The 21,515-nt window shown below is 40.6% G+C and overlaps 2 long non-coding RNA genes across 2 annotated transcripts in view; one reads left to right on the top strand and one right to left on the bottom strand.

Moving 5' to 3' along the window:
* The window catches only part of LOC118494267, a 188,985-nt gene that overhangs the window by 95,291 nt on the left and 72,179 nt on the right, over window positions 1-21,515 (top strand). The gene's annotated exons all lie outside the window — the stretch shown is intronic.
* LOC118494268 lies at window positions 3,790-19,724 on the bottom strand. Its single transcript, XR_004896389.1, has 3 exons — window positions 19,665-19,724; window positions 5,521-5,524; window positions 3,790-3,803 (listed from the first exon to the last, which is right to left on the bottom strand). It is a non-coding gene; the product is annotated as an uncharacterized LOC118494268 (long non-coding RNA).

The following is a 21,515-nucleotide window of genomic DNA, read 5'->3' as shown; positions in this document are numbered from 1 at the left end:
ATATCTTTAAAAAAAAAAAAAAAATGTATCAAGCCCCAAAGGGCCGGCCACCACTGGTTCTGTGCTACTGCAGAACATGGCCGTGCAACATGGTGGACTCTATGAAGAGTTATGTGAAGGGCTCATTCTAAGCTAACGGAACATGGTTCTTGGTTCCAGGTGATTATACACTAATGAAAACATAGTTATGATTATATTCTTATATTCCATTTTTGCTAATAGATTCCCCTAAAGCCTACACACTGCTCAATTTAAAAGATAATAATAATATGTCAATATTTTGTTCACAGCTTGTTTCTGCTGCCTCCATGTGGCCAAAAATGGAGTTATTGCAGGCTTGAGTAACGCACATTCTTGTTAGATTACTTTTTAACGTGATATATAGTCACAAATGTCTGGGTAAGTAGTAGTAGGAGCCGCTGGGAAAATGATGCGAAGAGACCAGCCTTTGGCTCAGGTTTAGTCAGAATCTGTAAAACTGTATTAGCTTCAGAAAATGTCCTTATTTCCATCGACAACATTAAGTTTACATAATAGGTATTGTTACTTACAAATACACATTTTTTCTGCCATAATATGCAAAAAGTAGCTTATTTTTCCTTACTCAGCACACATGCCATCTTTTTTGTGTGTTTTCATTTGTGCACATAATCCCAGTAAAGAGCACACTCTTTAAAGGCTTACACTATAGACTTTAATACTTTATAGTCTCTTTGGGGGACTTTGCAGCTGGCAGCAAAACTAAAATACAATGTATAATAACTCCTGACATAACAAAACACAGAAAGATGTGAGACAAACTGCAATCAACAATGGAAAGAGCAGTAAAGAGGCTGATTGAGCAAAGAAGAGGGAGCATCAGCTGGAGAGCTTGTTCTGGAGTAATTGTACAAAATGTATCCCTGCAGTCACGTGCTGTTGGGTAAGGTACACTGGAAAAATCAATTTCCTGAAGGAAGTTTCACATGAACGCCATACAAAGTTGTATGACGAAGTCGGAAACTTAGGGAACGTTTAGCTGTTATTCAGTGATAAGCTTTAACCCTTTTAACATGAAGAATGAATGTTTGAGTCAATGTTATCAAGGCACACAAAGTGTGTACACTTACATATTTTCAGTAATGAGTTCATAGAATGGGCTGAATTAGTGAGACCAACTAAAGTACTAATATGTATCCATCCAGCTATCATCAGAATTTGCTTCACGAAATCCAGTTCATTAACCATTAACATTCAAATGAACATTCATCGATGAAAAGAGGTCACATTCCGAGTATGTGATTTAGTGCTACTAAAAATCTGACTAAGTATTTCCTAGAACACCTAGATGAAAAGATTGATACTACTCACCTGTCTGCACATAGCAACACATTCTCAGTCCCATCGCGTAAAATACGGACATTTGTTCAGGTGCCTTTGGCATTTGTTATTGATGCTAAAAGCTTTCTGTAGCGTCCAACCTAAACGCGCTTCATCTAAACGCGCTTGGTCAGGACTATTGTTGTCACTTTTGACGCTGTTAGGTTTAGGAAAACATCTTGGGTGGGAATATTAAAGGTAAGTTTCGGTGACACGTGGGACAAGAACGGGACAGTTGGGTTTAGGAAAATATCATACAAAAATGAATGTTTCAGTGACACGCAGAACCTGAACCCCGGTCTCTTGGGTGAAAGTCCGGTGTCGTTTGACCCATCCACCACCCCTACGTGGAATTCCAGCCTTTCATACTACTTGCTACCATTGTCGCTCTTAATACTACATCTTCACTCGCTGTGGAGTTGCTGCTCTGCCCGGTGCGTTCCATACAGACGTTGAGGGGTGCTTATTGCGTCGTATCTGACGCCGAGAGCCACTGACCAAGCGTCCGCATTTTACGAGTTGGGAGTGAGAACGGGTTGGCTATAGCCAGCATGTGGTTGGCTTTGCTAAGCGCAAAGACTGGAAACAGGTGGAAACGGTTAACCTGACTGTGTCTGAATGTAAAGAAATTCACCTAACAACGCAACTAAAGTTTCCTAATTAACAACTTATATATAACTCATATAAACCATCTAGATTTATAAATAGCATGACAGGTAAGAGAAGAAAAAAACATGTATTTTTTGATTTTGGGGTGAACTGTCCCTTAACAGTACACTTTTCATTATAGGAAAACATCTGGCGGGTCATTGTGATCATGACAATGTAATGTAAATTGTGAACAGTGCCATGAGAAAATAAAAAGGTAGAGCATATGACGCGTCTCCACTTTCTCCCACTGTACAAAAGTGATGCCAAAATATCCCAGAGACGGGCGCTGCCATCTTGTAATTTAGGAGCCAAAGTCTGCGCAGTAGTATGGAAGTCCCACCCATACACCCGCCAGACCAATCGCGAGTCAATCACAGCTGTTAAACATGACGTTTCACTGCGTTTTTATAGCATCAAATAACTAATAAAAACCAAACTTATCTGAAAAATGATCACATGGACAACCATCAGCGTTATAAGAACTACCTAAAATGACAGAATCCATCTTTGGTAAAAAAAAAAATATATATATATATATATATATATATATATATATATATATATATATATATATATATATATTAGAAATGAACTTTTTGAGGTGATTTTTTTAGATGGCCCATGTCCCATCTAACGTGGAAGGGGGCGGGATTTATGACCTATACTTCACTTACACAGTCTATGCATCTACCCCTGATAAAGAAAGGAAATTATAATAGAATTATAAAAAACAGGACCATTGGAGACTAGTATAACAAGTATGTGTGGAGTGTTATTAAAGAAAATCTAACAATCGAATTCAGGGCATGTGGGGTATAGCGCAGTATTTTAATTTTTGGAAACTAACTGGGCCATTCTGATCCACACTCCCTTTCAGAAGGTGGCGGTAATGCACACCAATACAGTTGTTTGCAACCGCCAAAAAAACATCAAAAGAAGAAGAAGAATACCATGAAGAAGAAAATGAAGCGCCACACCTGACTTAAGGAAGTCAGAAAGTGCATGCCCAACAGGAAGGCCTTGTTTCATTAATATCAGTAAACCCATGTTCAGTGTTTATTCCTTAAATTAGTTCAATCTTTGGATTTCTGTGGAAATGCCGAGCAAAGTCAACCAATCGGGTACGTTTGATGTTTTTGTCTTAACGTTGCCATTTAACCAAGAGTTTCTTCTTCTTTGTTTGCGTTGGCTGGCTGCGATGTGTTTCAGCGGTTGGAGAGCAGCAGTAGAGTGCATCTTCTTTGGCAAGATTGCAACATTTCCCAAGAGTTTGAGAGAGTTAATCACTCTCATGATTAACATCCACTCCAAGTCATATTCTTCTACTACAAACATAACTCCCTTGGGCTCGGCTGCTTTTACTATTATTTCACAGCAGAACCTCACATTACCAGACTTTGTTATATTAGGAGATGATGCAATATGATGAAAAACCACTGCAGAATGGTCTTTCCATCAGGTATGTCTGTAGCATCTGCTAGCATAAACACTTGTGAATATATATATATGTGTGTGTGTGTGTGTGTGCGTGCGTGTTCGTCCCACCCCATCCCACTCCACGACTAGAATTTCACAGCTCTCGGACCTCATCCGTCAGCGTGAAACGAAAAAAACAGAGACTACCACTTTGGCAAATCTTCCATTTCTTTCTCTCGTTCTTTTCATTCCCTTTCTTCCTCTTCACTCTTTGATCTTCCATCCCTCTCTTCCACCCAACTCCCTCTCTCTCTCTCTCTCTCTCTCTCTCTCTCTCTCTCTCTCTCTCTCTCTCTCTCTCTCTCTCTCTCTCTTTCCTTTCTCTTGGAGTTGTTGTGTCTGCCTTGCTGCATTCTCTGGCCGCTCTCCGATACGAGCTCCTTGTTTTCTCCGAGCCAGAATGTCCTATTAGTAAAATTGAGACACGGGAGTCACGCTACAGGAATGCTTCTTTTCCCCCAGACAGCCTATCAATTACCATGACGGAAAGTTAGGATGATACGTTTTATTGCATCTGTAGAATCTCGAAACTAACTTTAGAAATCGCACTCTGTATTTGTCCTGGTCGTCCGTCCAGATACTAAATATGAACAGGCTTCTGGATTGTGAATAACATATTTTATAGTATCGCAACACAAGATGTTGGGGGGGGGAAGATAAAAAACACAACCTCATTTATGTAGGAAAGGTTAGCTAAGGTTGTCTTGATCAGCTTTTTAGCTAGTTTCTTGGATTCCATTCATATTTGTGAGGTTAAAGGGGCAGCCCACTGTTTTTACACATCAACTTCAGTCAAGTCATCATAGGAAGTACTAGTCATCCTGTGAAGACGATTGTGTAATGTCTAGTGTAATGCTGGAGGCAGCTTTCTAAGTCTGAAAAAATAAATAACCCTGGTGATGTCATCTAAAGATTGTAACTGAAAGTCTTTGTTACAAACTCTATGCACAGAGTTTAAAAGACATGAGCATGTACCAGGTAGGGATGCTTAAACAAAAGAGGCTACCCAGTTGCATGATGGGAAGTGTAGGATCAAGGGGTTATTTAGCTTGGCCCCTAAACGTTAGGATATTTCAAATATTTTAGCCTCTTCTGCATCGATTTTTGACCCTTGTTCTTTTTCTTAAAAAAAAAAAAAATAATAATAATAATCTTGAAATAGGCAAGTCTACAGACCTAGCCAACCGAGGCAAACTATCTACAAAATCAATTGTCTCCAATAGTCAGCCTTTATGTCAACTCTGCAACAAGTTTCATTTATATTATCTACATCCTGGAATATTGTCTGCAGATGACATGGCCATGTTCCCAGTATTACAAGTATCTCGTGTGTGTGTGTGTGTGTGTGTGTGTGTGTGTGTGTGTGTGTGTGCGTGCGTGCTGATCCACTGCTGTAAATCATGACTTTGCGATTAGTGATAGCCACTGAGTGCTACCAGATACCGCTAATGACATCATAAAGGTTATCATCCTATCCACCAGACGTGCACGTGTCCCGAATGCATGAAAACATTTGCACCAGGAATATGACGCACATGCCTCCTCCTACTCGTTGCTCTTTCTAATTCCCATCTGATTCCTTTTAATTCTGCTCTAATCATTACTTTCACTAGCGTGATTCAGCTTATTGTTTTGGTTTTATAGCCCCCAAATTCATGGTTTTGGTTCATTTTTATAGCCACTGTACACTTCCTGGTCAGCACCAAATGGCAGACAGACAAAGTTAACTCTAACAACTAAATGACAACTGAAGCAACCCATTCTAACTTCCAACTCATCAAATACGGCAGCTTGGTTAGTAGCCCCCAGCCTTTAGCGTCTATATGACGCACCGGCTTTGAGTACAGTAGTAGTATAACGAGCACCAAAGTCCACACAGGAAGGAGGTCGTGGATGGTGTTGTGTTTGCAGACACTGGCATTTATGCATATGCTCCACCACCAGTAGGTGGCACTATGATTGGTGTAATGAAGAGAATATATAGAGTGGTAAGGGTAGAAGAAGAGGAAAAGGTGTGTAGAAGTCTTCTTCTACACACCTTACCTACCTACAAGGGAGTTGAATAAATGCTACGAGTTTTAAAGTAATGCTGAAAGTAAGTAAAGTCTGAAAAGAAATATCCGTCTCAGTTTTGTCCAAGAACACAACAAATGGATCAAACAAACACAGGACTTTCACCCCGGAGACCGCTGTTCCTGTCCCGTGTCAAACCCAAAGTCAAAATTGACTTATTTTAATTTACGTATGTAAGTTAACATACTTAAATAATGTACTTATCTATTTTCATGTACACAAGTTTAGTGCTGTAACAATTCCAAATTTTACGGAACAATGAATTGTCTCAGAAAAAAATGTCAATTAAAAATATAGTTGTCTCTTTTAGTTTTATTATTAAAATATTTATTTATGTATTTATTTTTCAGACAAATACAGTTTTTAATGAATCATAGGATATGTCTTTTGGTTCTATCACGTTTTTATTAGGGCTGCAACTAACGATTATTTACATAGACAATTAATCTGTTGATTATTTTCTTGATTAATCGATTAGTTGTTTTGGTGTATAAAATGTCAGAAAATGGTGTAAAATTTCGGTCCGTGTTTTCCAAACCCCATTAAGGCGTCCTCAAATGTTTCGTTTTGTCCACAACTCAAAGATTTTCAGGTTACTGTCACAGAGGAGTAGCCTAGAAATCTAGACACACCCTAGCGGCAGCAAATGTAATTTGCAGCCAGGTTCAGTCTAGCAACTCACCGTTGGCTTGCGAGCTGGAAAAACCAAACTCTAGTCAGGCCAATCACATCGTGTATAGAGTCGGTGGGCGGGCTTAACAACATGACGGCAGAGATTCCCTGCTACTTGAAAACAAAGAAGATGGCTGCTGCTGCAAAAGTTTATTTTATCAACTAGCGTTGCGCTGGTTGGCTATGAGTGCAGAGGGAATTTGAAAGACAACCGTTTATCCCGTCCCTCGGATTGAGCCCTGCCAATGGTGAGTTCCCAGACCCAACATCTTGATGTGGGTCTGGCTTGTCAGGCTAACAGAGGAGTGAAGAAACTAGAAAATATTCACATTTAAGAAGCTGGAATCAGAGAATCTTTTTTTTTGTTGATAGAAAATAACTAAAACCGGTCCGTGATTAATTTAATAGTTGACAACTTAATCTTTGCAGCTCTAGTTTTTATGCATTTCCGTTGGTGTATGACTTAATCAAATGAGCATTAACGTTTTTAAAGGTTTTGTTTGGGGCATTTTTTTTATCAACTTTGGACAGAGCCAATTATTCTGACTCTAGCTCACAAATCATGCATCTCATTTCACTTTTGGAAAAATAAAAATAGCAAATGAGCATATTTCCCAAAAAGTTGGAGTATGTTTTCAGACTGGCCAGATGCCTATAAAGAAGATGAAAGTTCCTTTATTAAATCAGCCAGCAAACCTGTTCATTTGCGGCACTTTTGTTTCCCCCCCCCCCCTTCCCGAACATGTTTGTTTATTTGCCGGGACAGAACAGCTGGTGCTCTCCCATCCACGTCCCCACCCCATGCGGTGCAGTGCACTAGGTGGTTTGCAGAAGAGCAGAGAAGCCTCTACATCTGGCTGCTTTGTGTTGAACCTCCCAACTCGACCGACAGATAAGCCCCAGTGATGGATACGTGGTGTCACCATCCAAAACCCTGCCTCTCTATTACAGAGCAGGGGTTGTTTTGTGTGTGTGTGTGTGTGTGTGTGTGTGTGTGTGTGTGTGTGTGTTCCTTGGCAGGATATCGGTCGGTGGGTGTGTGAGGTGAGTGGGTGTTTGGAGGAGCTGTGACTGGAAAGCCAAATTATTAGTGGGAGTAGACAAGCGAACAGTAGAAGAAGATATAGGGGACAAAGTTGAGGGAGACAGATGGAGGGAGGTAGAGCTCAGAGATAAAAAAATAAATAAATAAATAAAAAGACAGCAGGAGACAGAAATGTTTTTTAGACAGCAGCAACTGCTAGAGTGGAAGTTATAATCTTTTTAAAATCATAATTTGATGCTACTCCATAAACCGTTGCTTTTTGTGAACATTTAAAATAAGACAATACTGATAACCAGTCCTGGACTAACAAGGTAGAAAATACTACCCAATCTGGAATGTTTTTTTGACATCTCATATGTGGCTTTGACTTACAACTGAACATTTAGTCCACTTCGTAGAAAATACCGAGATGTATATAGTGTACCGCCATTCAGGCTTAACCCTTGTTGTCTTCCCGTCGACCATGAACTTGTTGTCCTTCCGTGTCAAAATTGAAAATACTTAATACTTAATACTTTTTTTTTGGCATATTTTTCGATACTTACTTTCGATACTTACTTGATACTTGACGATATTTTTGGGCAATCTGGTTAAAAGAAACCCATATTCCTGATATAAAAAAACGGATCAAATTTAACCCGAGAACAACACAAAGGGTTAGAATACCGAGATATCATTTAGTTAAGATCTAGTTAAGACACATACCACGTAGGTGGAACCACCCTAATGTAATTCCTTTGTTGCATGTCATATCAATCACTCTCCCATATGTACATTGTCGGCTATCAAATTTTAAGAAGGTAAAATGCAACTTTCTCCCCACCTCAAATTTTTGACTATTTTTATTGTTGATTATTTAGCTAGTTATTTTCTCAACCGTATCATCTATAAAATGTCAGAAAATGGTCACAAATGGAAATCACTATTTCCTAAAGACCAAGCTTAAAAGTGCTAGTTTTGTCTAACCAACAGTTTTAATTGAATTTCACATAACAAATAAACTTTTTACTTGAACAATGTCTGTGATCATAAGTGTGCTTAAGTTAACGTGCTCATATTATGCTCATCTTCAGGTTCATAATTGTATTTAGAGGTTATGTCAGAATAGGTATACATGGTTTAATTTTCAAAAAACACCATATTTTTGTTGTACTGCACATTGCTGCAGCTCCTCTTTTCACCCTGTGTGTTGAGCTCTCTGTTTTAGCTACAGAGTGAGACATCTCACTTCTGTTCCATCTTTGTTGGGAGTCGCATATGCGCAGTAGCTAGGTAAGGACTACTAGCCAGTCAGAAGCAGAGTATGAGGGCGTGCCACGCTAGCAGCTAGGCGAGCATTATAACGTCTCTGAAGTAAAGGCTGGACTACAATAGAGCTGTTTGGAGCAGTTTGTGAACAGTGTTTTCTGTTGGAGATGGTAAGTCCCTTTGGGGTGGACTTTGGGCTTTTTCACTTTGTAAACCCATAACGTGCACAAAAAAGATATATAACACAATAAAGGAAAAAAGCATAATATGAGCACTTTAAGTGTTTGTGTGTGTGTGTTTGTGTGTACAAAGCAGTATGTAGCTCTCTCTATCCATAAGCTTAATTCCCACACTGGGTGATTTTACTGTGCTGTCCACATTCATATCTCCATCAGTGAGATGTTCAATGAGTGGGGAAATAACTCATAGAAATGTATCAGCACTGGCCAATTCTCAAAGCTCCTAGCAGCTCATAAACCTGACTGAGGGCGAGCCCTTCCTCCCCAACACTCCAGTCACCATGAAGATTCAAGACCCCCGGTAGAACACTCAAGGCCCCATAAAGCTGCTGACCAGGTGGGATGTGAAAGTTGAAGGCCTGTGATCAAGGCAAGGTTGCTGGTTTTGAAAATCTGGGAATGTGAATACAAATGGACTCCCATCTGCACCTAGCAAGTGCTATCAAGCAGCCAGTGAACAAGGCATTTAGTCCATAGACTGTAAAAAAAAATAATGGACGTAGCACCGGTGACGTCACTTATTGGTTTGTGGACTGCCGTTTTGAAACCAGGAGTTTGCATTTTGGACGTAACCGTCTTGGTATTTTGGAGTCGGAAGTGACCATATTTGGACAAAAGGGCGGAGCTGGGGAGGGTTACTCATCTATAGCAGTCAGTTTATTTAGGTAAAAAATCAAGGCAGACGTAGGGTCCTTCCCCCATAGACTTCTTTAGAAACTGACTTCTTTATCAGAGCCAGTGGAGTCGCCCCCTGTTTGGAAATTAGATAGAATGCAGGTTCCACATTGGCTTCACTTTTCAGGCTCGGAAATTGTCACTTGGTTTAGTCCCTCACTGTGTAGCAAAAGAAGTGTTTTTAACTGGCAGCTCCCAGCTGTGAATGATCTTTACCATGATATCTGTGTGATGTGAAGCAGCAAGAGCAGAGTGTTTAGTTAACTTTACATAAGGAAAGTTTAAAGCTGAAATTACAAGTGCAGGAAAAGGACTATTTTTGTTTCAAGTGTTATTTGGTACAGCAGAACACCACGTAGAAATAGTACATAATATGCATAGCTCAAACCCTTTACATGGTCATTATATTTTTGTTGCTACTATTGGTTGACTGTAATATTGGTAATTGGGGAACTGAAGCCTTTTGTACTCTTGTCTAAGGATGGTGGGTAAATGTAAAGGTAGAATCATTATGTTCTCTTTAAAAGCTCTGACACACCAACCAGACGGCCTACCCGCGGCAGAAAAGGCAGTCGGACTGATCAGTCGGCTCCCCGAGGTCAAAAAAGTGCCTCGGAACACACCGAAGCGACGCCGACTTGAGCGTACGTTCTGCGCGCGAGCGAGATGTAATACGTCTCCATAACAGCAGGCGGAGCTAATCTGTATTGTCGCCCAAAAAATGAAAAGCGGAAATGACGGAACATCTCTCTAGACCTAGTAAACACAGAGCACGCTGTCGTCAGTCATTGTTTTCATCAGAGAGTATAGATAGTAGTCAAGAAGGATCGTTGTCATTACTCGCTGAACGGAAGAAAATACGATGGCTAGTAAAAAGAAGATACTGGCGTTGTCAGCTCCGGTTTTCTCATGCACTGATTCGCTAGTCAAGGGCTAGCACTCCACCAATCAGATTGGTCATTGAGTCCGACTGCCCACTGGCCGATTCAACAAGTCAAATCGGCTAATTTTTCCTGTGCAGTGTCAGTTTTCCATCAGACTTTAATTGACCCACACAGATTGCCGATTTTGTCAGCAATTTACATTTTTATTTATTTACAGTAAATATTAAACCCTGACCACATTGACTAATCTGATTGCACTAAACCCCTGCAGCTTGTCACTCGTAGTTGTTCAATTCACAGATGCTTGTTTCCATGGGAGACCTGGGACCCTGTGCTTCGACCCCCAACTGTGTTAAAGTGTAGTAAAAACTTCCAGACTGGCCTTTTCACATTGATGCACAGTTTCCGCTGTGATCAGAAGTGGCTTTTTGGGAGGGCCAGGAGGTTTGTAAAGGGAGGTCAGCCACCACACACACACACACACACACACACACACACACACACACACACACATACACACATACACACATACACAGAGAGGCCAGGACGGAGTCCAGAAAAGAAAGAAATAGGGAGAGTACACAGGGGCCATTACACATGTCTACACACGTATGGTTAAAGCTAAACATGAAGGTTTGTATGTTTATTTGTGCGTGTGGTATCTGTGTGTTCAGAACTACCCATGTGGTTATGTACCGGCGTATCTGTAAATACAGTATGTCAGAATCATAAAAAGTAAAAGCAGCCCTGGAGCACCATAAAGCCAACTCCTACAGTGCTGTTGCCCCCCTCAGCTAAATAAATAAAAACAATGCAGCTCTCCATTGTTTTTAATAATGAGTTCTTTGGAGACTGAGGCTCATGTTGTGTTTTCATTTTCCCATGTTGCTGGATGGCAGTAGAAATGCAATTAAAGTCATTGTTTCATTAGGGCACGTTGCCTGTAAGCAGGAATTACAAACACCACAACACAGTAAGTTGTTGGCTACACGCAGCTTTTTGTAGTCTGCTTTTCATACACACACACACACACACACACACACACACACACTAGAACTTAAAGCCCCAGCAATTAGAGTTCAATCAAATTTTCCTTCGTGCATGTCAACAATCTTTCCCACATACATTTTTTTCACTCATTTATCTCTTAATGCCCACACGCTTCGACCGTCCTCCATTTTCCCAGAGTTGTTAGTCGGCATAATCTCCTTCCCTGTTTTTGTCTTTCTCCATCTGCCTGTTTTACTCTCTGTGTGTCTCTATCCCATGCTCTTGGTCTCTTACCCTTGTTCTGTCTTTGTGCAGTATTTTGCATTTGAAAAGACCACCCATGGGTTCAGGAGGGGGCAGATTCTCAGAGAGGAATTGGTTTAGAATATTAATTTGTTTTTATCTGTTTTTTTTTTTCCTGGGAAAATTGCCCACATTAACATCGCCTGCCACTTTCATTTAAGTCCCTGTTGTGAATCGACAAAAATGCAATTAAGTTAATGCAAGCAAGGCTGATATTCGGTTCAAATCAAGCTAGCTAGCTAGCACAGCTAACGTTGTTCAACTAGCTTCTGTAAAGCACTCGTTTTTAATTTATGTCATCTGTCTTTCTGAAATGTAAATAAGTTCCTGGGGTATACATACTGTATTCTAAGATAAATGAGTATCTAGTACACTTGGTATTAGTTTTTGAATATTTATGATTTTAAAGAAACAAACAGTTAGCTGCAGTTAGCTAGTTAGCAGTTCCCCTGACATTTTCCCAGCAGAGCATGGTGCATATCTTTTCAATTGGGAATGAACTCATCTATATGACCATACTTGTTATTTTTAGAACTATATTCTTAGCTGCCGCTTCTCCTCGCACCACATTACTGCATCTTTAGTGACCTCAGAGATTGATGAGATTAGCATTTCTAGCCCTGCTCATACCAAATCCAGAGTTCCACCAGCATCCATCATGCTCCGTCTCTCAAACCTCACACTACTCCAACAATAGTGTGGTCCTTAATTGTCCCCTGTATCAAGCCTATAACCAGACTGCCCATCTGGAAGGGTATCAGATGGTAATCAGCACGGCAGTCTACAATTAGTGCTGTCGCTCAGAGCCTGTGATGTCACACCGACATGCCTGTATGATTAGTTCTGGTTCAAATCCGGCTGACCTGCATTGTCACCCGTGATCAGTGTCCTGCAAATGCCTGTAACGGGACAAACATTGTTCATTAAGAGTTTGCAGTGTTGTAAAAAAGAACTACGTGATGTGACGCAGGGGTAGGCGGTTAAAGGCTACCATTCTGTCTGGAGCTTTAAATTAGGAATGTTTCATGATGTATTATAGATTATGAACACAGGAATATCTACGTCTATCTTTTTTTGTTTTTATCCATGATGGCAGATGATTATAAGTAATCTCCTGTTATGTATTGCCCATGTATCTATGTGTGTTGTCATAGAAAGGGTTAGTTTACCTATGTAACTCATCCAGATCATGCTCAGTTTTAGGCAACGGAAACCCATTTGGTAAGGGCAAAGGCATGGATTTAGTGGAATATTTAAAAAGTAAACATATCCTGTCTTACCGTTGACTTTTCGATATTTAACCAGGGCAACAGCCTCTCCCCAGTAAGCACACATACGTCGGCACGATGTATGCAATTGATCGCTTCGTCTGCAATTGATCGCGGGTCATAAAGAAGAATAATGAAGCATCGTTTATTGAGCGTCTGGAGGTCTTATTATGATCGCAATCTATACATCGCAGCGACGTATTAACTATGTCGGTGAGATGTATTAAAAGTTCCTCAGTTGTTCGCAGGTCATAATGAAGCGTCGTTTATTGAGCGTCTGGACGTCTTATTATGATCGCAATCTATACATCGCAGCGACGTATTAACTATGTCGGAACGATGTATTAAAAGTTCCTCAGTTGTTCACGTGTCATTTGGAAGCATCGTTTAATGAGCGTCTGGACATCTTTACTACACACAGTGTTGATGTGATGGACAGTGAATCTGAATTCTGCCCAGCAACTTTTAATGTGTTAGTGTGCTATTTTCTATAATAATCTTGTGTAAATTATCTTTGAGTAGCCATATGTCTTCACATAGTAGACAATGGCAAAATAAATGGTGAAGTGTCCCTTTGAATCATTTTTATTCATGTTAATGAGGAGTAGGCCTATGTAATAATTTATATTTATATTCACAAACAGTAGCATATTGAAGAATTTAATTTTCAAACCCTTTACCCTATTTATATTAGAATGAAACAGACAAATAATTGTTATTAAGTTGTGTTCTATTGAAAGGATCTAGCTACGTGCTAACGAGAGCTCGACTCGGCGGAAGCATAAATACTTCAGCGCGGAAGGATACATGAGTGAATCGACAGTGATCCAACTGTCAGTCTCCGTCAGTGTCGATCAAAGTCGGGAGGATGGCAACATCTTGATGTGGGTCTGGCCAAGCCTCCAGGAAGAGCGCCGAGGGCCTCCAAAAGCCACCATGGGCTTAGCGGATAACGGTGGTACTGCACCCCATGGCCCAGAAAGACTTTTCACATAGACTTTGCATGGCGAAAGAAACGTCTATATTTCAGCGGATAATTTGTTTCGGGGTATATCAACTTACCAGCCCGAACACTGAAAGGGTCCTTGGTTAAAACGTTACGTTTTTAACATTTTTAACATTCACTAGAAGCGAATCCAGAATTATTAAATTTTTTAAATATATATATTCCACTAAATTAAACCAGTCTCTTATTCACTTGCTGTGCAGAAACCATTATATACTATATTTACCTCTATAGAAAACTGAGAAGACTAGATAAAACAAAATAAATAGTATAATAATTCGAATCCAACGATTTTATTACAGCAGCAGTAATGAGGAACCCAGTCCTCCAGGCGCCGACGGAAGCAGAGGCCGAGAAGGCCATCAAAGAGTTTCTCCGGCTGGCACCTAATCGCCACCACCGCCGGCCAAGATAATTCTTTATTTTAATGTTTAATGTTTTAATATTTGTTAATGTTTTTTATGTTTATTGATTAATTATATAGTTCAAAATAAATGTTTGTTCAGCAAAAAGTGAGAAGTTTACTGGTCTTGTGTATACCAGCGATCCTACAGAGTGATTTAAGATGTTTTCAAGTAATTAGGTTAATAATTGTTTGTCATCTTCTAGACCAGGGGTCACCAACATGGTGCCCGCGGGCAGCAGGTAGCCCCCAAGGACCACATGAGTAGCCCTCAGGCCTGTTCTAAAAATGAAAATTGAATATTGACATTATCTGTTTCCCACCTTGTTAAGTCATTGTTGATAATTATTGTGAGAAATCATTAACGTAATCAGTGTCTTCACATAGATGACTATCATTAATCATTAATAATCATATATAACTAAAGGCAAACTGAGCAAATTTGTTATTTCAGAAGAGCGTATCAAACTGGTAGCCCTTCACATGACTCGGTACCCATGAAGTAGCTCTCAGTTTCTAAAAGGTTGGTGACCCCTCTTCTAGACTATGATTTCTACAGATTAGACTGGTATTATTGGACTGTAGCTATAGTTTATTATAAAGTAGTAGTAGTTATAGCAGTAAAATGTTAATTAGGCCCCCTATCTAAAATATTCTCGGTGTACTAAGGTAAGTAATTTGTAATTTATTTTATCAACATTTAAAGAGTAAAGGTATGTTAGGATAACATATACGGTATATAGCGCCTGACATCTGCAGACGGTATAAATGATATCTGGTGGATGTAGAGCCTGACATCTGTACTGTGTATAACAGGAAGATGACCACATCTGTAAGATATATAGCAGATGTTAGAACGATGTATATAAGCCTGCATCTCTACAATGTATTGCATACGTTAGAACGACGTATATAAGCCTACATCTCTACGATGTATTGCATACGTTAGAACGACGTATGTAAGCCTACATCTCTACGATGTATTGCATACGTTAGAACGACGTATATAAGCCTACATCTCTACGATGTATGGCATACGTTAGAACGATGTATATTGCCTGCATCTCTACGACGTATGGCATACGTTAGAACGATGTATATATGTATACGTCGCAGAGAGAGCGGCTATATGTCGCTGAAACGTAGCGCAGCGACGTTGCGGGGACGTCGTGCCAGTGAGCTAACTACCAAAATACTACGTATCCCCGATGCATTTTGATTACATCGCCAATACGTCGCCGCGACGTATGTGTGCTTACTGGGAAGTGCTTTGAGTTGTCATACCAACATAACAAAAACTATAGATACGTTAGTCAGTATATTTTATAGTTTTGCAGATATGTTCATCAAAAATGAGCTTGCTTGGCAAATGTTCTTGATTTAAAAAATCAATTCAGGAGGCAATACTTTTCTCTCTCAATATATTTGCTCTTGCAGAGTATTTAAACCTAATTTTAGGAAGACAGGGTTAGGCACAGTGATAATTTGCAATCTATTTGTCCCGGTTTTGAGATTTCTGCATTCACCTCAATACAATGGAGGCGAGGAAAATTGGAATTGTGGTGCTCATAGTATTACAACTCTTGACAATCCACAGACTTTACTGTGTGCTTTTGTTGGAACTACTTTCAACTCCTTTCTACTGAAGAAATTGTCTCACAAATACTGCACGTGTTTTTGTAATTTGGGTGGACACAACATTTAAATGCTATACACGCCCACGGCCCTTCCAGAAAGGTGTTTTTACTTATATTTCGTACCATTGTTGTCTCTGTACTGTGTGGGCATGTATAGACTGTGCTTGATTGACACCAAGCAGAACCTGAACCAGCAAAATGTCACCTTTTTGCTTGTTATTCTTTTGGTTTCGTGTAGAACTCTGCTTGGCTGTGGAACACATCCATATGAAACATGTCATCTATCCTTTTGCTTGTTACTACCATTCACCCTGTCATGCGAGTGCTGTAGAGACTGATGGCTTTTTCAGATGGGACCATGTGCAACTTGCTCCTGTCATCCAACCTACTCTCCACCTTTACATATCCCGCCATCTGTCTTTCCCTGTCTTGTTTACTCTGTTATCCCACCTCTCTTCTCTCACTCCAACTCTCTTTCTCTTTCATTTCCTCAATATCTGAGGACTTGTTACTTTGAAAAGATGCACAGGGTGAGATTTCCATGTAGAAATGGGGCTGAAAATCATTCCAAAACCCAAATAGCTGAGGCACCTACATTCACCATAAATATATTGCGCATGGCCTCTGAGATGGCACTTTTACACACACATGCCCAGTGAGAAACGCGCCTCTGATTACTCGACGGACTCGGCCCAATGGGATACACCTTGTCTTCAGCTAACGGCTAACAACAACAGCAATTCCTTTTTATAAAATCTCTAAAAAACACTGCCGTTCCATGCTGGATTAAAATGTTTCTGAAAGGAATTTAATTGCACTCGTTGGAAAGCTGCAACGGTAAGGCCGGTTACACACTGGATGCATCGCGCGAGCGTGTCAGCCGCGTGGCGTGTCCATTTATATTTCGGCTCCCATGTTAACAGGTTAGAGCTTACATACGGCCTGCATGAGACGCGTGGCTCAAGCCGCGCCTGAGACGCTAGAAATAGAACCGACGGCTATTTTTCACGTGAGATGCAAGCGTGTTGGAAGCATTTCCAGGCAAAATAGAATAGGAAAATACGTTTATATGTCATTTAGACACAAATGCATATTAATCAATGACATTTTGATGTTTGAAAGTCTCTAGGTTTTGACATCAATGTAGATATAAATGTAATAAAAAATTTCAGAGAAAAGATTTTCAAATATTGCACCTGTCATACAGAACGAAATATTCTGTAACATATTTTGCAGTCAATACTGCCAACGTTGTCTTGCTTTAATCAAATCAGTAGGCTATATATTTATGTTTAACAACTCTCTCCCCGTACATTGAACAAGCCTATAAATAAAGGGTAGGATAGGCTACAATAACAACGTAGTGTGTGTTCTGAGTGACGGTCCAACATCAGATAGGCTATATAGGCTCTTTACAGCTACACAAAGTTGTTATAAACAGACAGCCCACCATTCTGTCGGCACTATGTCGCGAGATCAGCCCTCCCTGTACCTAGTAGCAGGAGCAGCGCCGCGTCAGACACGCTTCTGGTGTGTAGGACACAGAAAAATCCACGTAGCTGCCACGCTTCTGAGACGCAACAGAAACGCCACGCTCACGCGACGCATTCAGTGTGTAACCGGCCTATCAAAGCGGGTGCAATTTTGAGATATTCTCAAAATGATAAATAGAGTACTTTGATGTCAAAAACAACATCGCCAATAGTGACAAGGTAAGCAGATAAGCAACTGATAAACAAAAAATCCAGATACGGTGTTGAGGGAGGGAGACAAAGCGAGAATGGGGGAAAAAAACTTAAATGATTTAAGAGGCGCTGGATTATTTATGCAAAATATTATAAGTGTAATATTAACATGGTATTTATATTTCATTTTCATTTGATATAACACCTGCATCTTGGTCTTATTGTAAGTTACATCTTAGATGCTTCTGATAATGAGTTGTCTCTGTTGAGTATTTCCATTTGATACTACCTTATACTAAATATCGTACTTTTTACTCCAATCCATTTATTTGATAGCAACTAGTTACTTCACAGATTTCAATTATATCAAAATATAAATCAACTAATAAATTATGATAATATTCGACTTTAAGCTACCCAGCTATATATATACACTGGTATTTTGTGTTTCTACTAGAACATGTTTACATTCTTTAATGTTCAAAACACATTTTTTAAGCTGTATATTTTTAGTGTTTCCATAAGTTTTCATTAGGTTTCCATTCTATATCACTTAATTCGCATAAAAACGTGTGGATGGAAACATAGCTACTTGCTCATGTTTTTCATCGAACCGCAATTGAATGTTTAAACTATAACCTTTTTCTTCATGTTCTGTTCCTTTGTTGTCCTTGGCTATGAAGCATCCCAGACCAGTCAAGTTGGTAGAGTGCACAGTTTACTCACATTATGTAACATTGTGGCTCTGCGGTCCTCAAATACAGTAACCTTTTGCTGCCATTTGGAACAACCAACATGCCAAACTAGCTGATGCTGCATGATGAACTGAATACATGTATTGAGGACAAGACGATTACACTGTGATAATAAATACAGGAAAAAATGTCACACCTGGCAACAAGAAAACTAGCTAGGGGACTTTTTGATTGTTGACAGCTCTTTTTGTTCTACCTAAAGGTCACCAACTGCGTGCAACCATGCCATCACCTTTCTGACTGGCACATGTTGCTGTTCCCAGAGACGGACTGATACTTTTTCCGTGTTCTTGCAGTCAGCTTACTGTACAGTATCTTGTTTCTGTCACATTTTTGGTGTGTGTGTCAAGTGCCTGTAGACAGATCCATTATCTGACTGCGTCGATCTGTTGGCATATGGGAACTCAAAATGTAAAATCACACCAGTAATAGTTCTCAACTATCTGGAAGATGATTAGGGCCACATATGAAAAATGTATTTGAGTTCTGAGTTTAAAGTCAGAATTCAGACTTTAAACTCTGAATTCTGATTTTAAATTTAGAACTCAGATTTTTTTTCTCAGAACTCAAACACATGTTTCAAATGTAGCCCTAATCCTCTTCTGTAGAATTGACTAGTTACCAAACTTCCTATCCAATGGCTGTGATAACCCAAACCTTTTTTATTCCAAATAAGTCCTAATGGGGATGGAGCTGTCAGGCCTTCAGCAGTCATGTGGTAAGAAGTGAGTCTTGGCTACATCTCCGTCTCAGTCATTGGATACCTCAAGCCTCCATAAATGGAGTGTTCGAAAGCCGCCGCCTCCAATGAGTATGAAAACATTGTGTCGCCTAACACATAATCCACATCATAGGAAAATGGTGTTTGGTCCCCGGGCAGCATGACATCACTCAGTGTTTCCCCTCCATGGCCTTTGTCAGATGGCAGTGCTGAGGACCCAAGGAGAAGGCTTTGCTTTGCCCGCTCAGATATTCAATATCTAATAGTTCATGAAATCTAATATAAAACAACTTAAAGACGTCCATGGAGTGTTGTGTATGTTGTCGTTGCTTCCTTACTTGTTAATTAGGTGTGATAGCTGCGGTTGGGTAACGGATGCTCGGTTTGAAGGGACACCAAGAACAAATCCACTGTTCCGTAACGTGTAAATCTTACAATACACAGACATTTCCACTCATTCAGCTGCCCAAATGTGAATCAGCACTGTCGTCAATGTCATGTAAGGCCTGTAGAACTTTATGGAAGGTCCAACATTTGTAGAACTTTTAAGATCAAACTTGAGAATATTATAGACCCAATCCCAATGTTTGTTTCCAATAACTTCTGGATCGAAAACTCCTGCGTCCCGTACATACAATTTAACAGCGCTGAGCAAACGGAGACGAAGAACAACTGTATAAACTCATCTCGTTAATCTAAAATTCATGCTTGATGCTTTCATAGCACTGGTACAACTAGCTATTCTCTTTGGCCAGGATTTAAAGAGCTGCTAACACTGGTTGATTGATGTTAACATTACTGTAGCCAGCTAGCTAGCCTAGCATAAACGTCAGATATCTGTTAACGTTAACAGCATAGTGTAAGTGCAACTGTAATTCAATACTGCAACAAAGACTACTGTACATAATGCCTTTTAAAAGCAACAGGCGAAAAAATTGTGAACATTAACTTAAATCCCAGCTTGTTTAGTGACAGTATGGGAGTTCAAGGCTGTAGCTTATATGCGGAATGGAGTTTAATGTATTTGGGCATTCCTCGAGTGGAATGGATTTGACCGAAGGCGCTCTGAAAAGTGAATAGACAGATGCGCTGAATTAGAGATGGTAAAAGTGAGTGGGTCGGATATCATTGGTCTTAAAAAGTGAGACCTAATTTAATTGTTGGAAGACACTGTCTAACGAAAATGAAACTAGCAGTTAGTCCGACCGGCGTGTGATACGTTGCTGTTGGTAACGTTAGATTTGGTTTATCAAAGACGCTAGCAATGCAACACAGGTCAGATGGGTCGGACCACAGTGGTTAACTATACATCTTAAACGGTGACGGCTGAAAATGACGACAAAAAATAAATGCGTTTGCGGATTTCACAAATCTCCACAGTGCAACGGCCATTTGTCTACTTGGAAGTGATTTTGTGTTAGCAAGACGTCACACTGATTCGGTTTATACCAACTGTGTTTTCCAGTAGTCAAGTGAGGTTAGTTTTATTTGTGTAACCTAAAATTACACGTTTGCCTCGCCGTGACGTACAATCAGTACAACATATGCCAACCCTCTATACCTCAACCCTATGGGAAACTATCACATAGAGCAAGAAGCAGTGCATGGCTGAATACCATCCATCCATCCATCCATCCATCTTCGTCCGCTTATCCGGTCTCGGGTCGCGGGGGTAGCAGCTCCAGCAGGGGACCCCAAACTTCCCTTTCCCGAGCCACATTAACCAGCTCCGACTGGGGGATCCCAAGGCGTTCCCAGGCCAGGTTGGAGATATAATCCCTCCACCTAGTCCTGGGTCTTCCCCGAGGCCTCCTCCCAGCTGGACGTGCCTGGAACACCTCCCTAGGGAGGCGCCCAGGGGGCATCCTTACCAGATGCCCGAACCACCTCAACTGGCTCCTTTCGACGCGAAGGAGCAGCGGCTCTACTCCGAGCTCCTCACGGATGACTGAGCTTCTCACCCTATCTCTAAGGGAGACACCAGCCACCCTCCTGAGGAAACCCATTTCGGCCGCTTGTACCCTGGATCTCGTTCTTTCGGTCATGACCCAACCTTCATGACCATAGGTGAGGGTAGGAACGAAAACTGACCGGTAGATCGAGAGCTTTGCCTTCTGGCTCAGCTCTCTTTTCGTCACAACGGTGCAATAAATTGAATGTAATACCGCACCCGCTGCGCCGATTCTCCGACCAATCTCCCGCTCCATTGTTCCCTCACTCGCGAACAAGACTCCAAGGTACTTGAACTCCTTCACTTGGGGTAAAGACTCATTCCCTACCTGGAGAAGGCACTCCATCGGTTTCCTGCTGAGAACCATGGCCTCCGATTTAGAGGTGCTGATCCTCATCCCAGCCGCTTCACACTCGGCTGCGAACCGATCCAGTGAGTGCTGAAGGTCACAGGCCGATGATGCCATCAGGACCA

This window comes from Sander lucioperca, chromosome 22 (assembly GCF_008315115.2).
Source record: "Sander lucioperca isolate FBNREF2018 chromosome 22, SLUC_FBN_1.2, whole genome shotgun sequence".
NCBI classification, from domain to species: domain Eukaryota; kingdom Metazoa; phylum Chordata; class Actinopteri; order Perciformes; family Percidae; genus Sander; species Sander lucioperca.
This window is presented reverse-complemented; position numbering and strand designations above follow the sequence as displayed.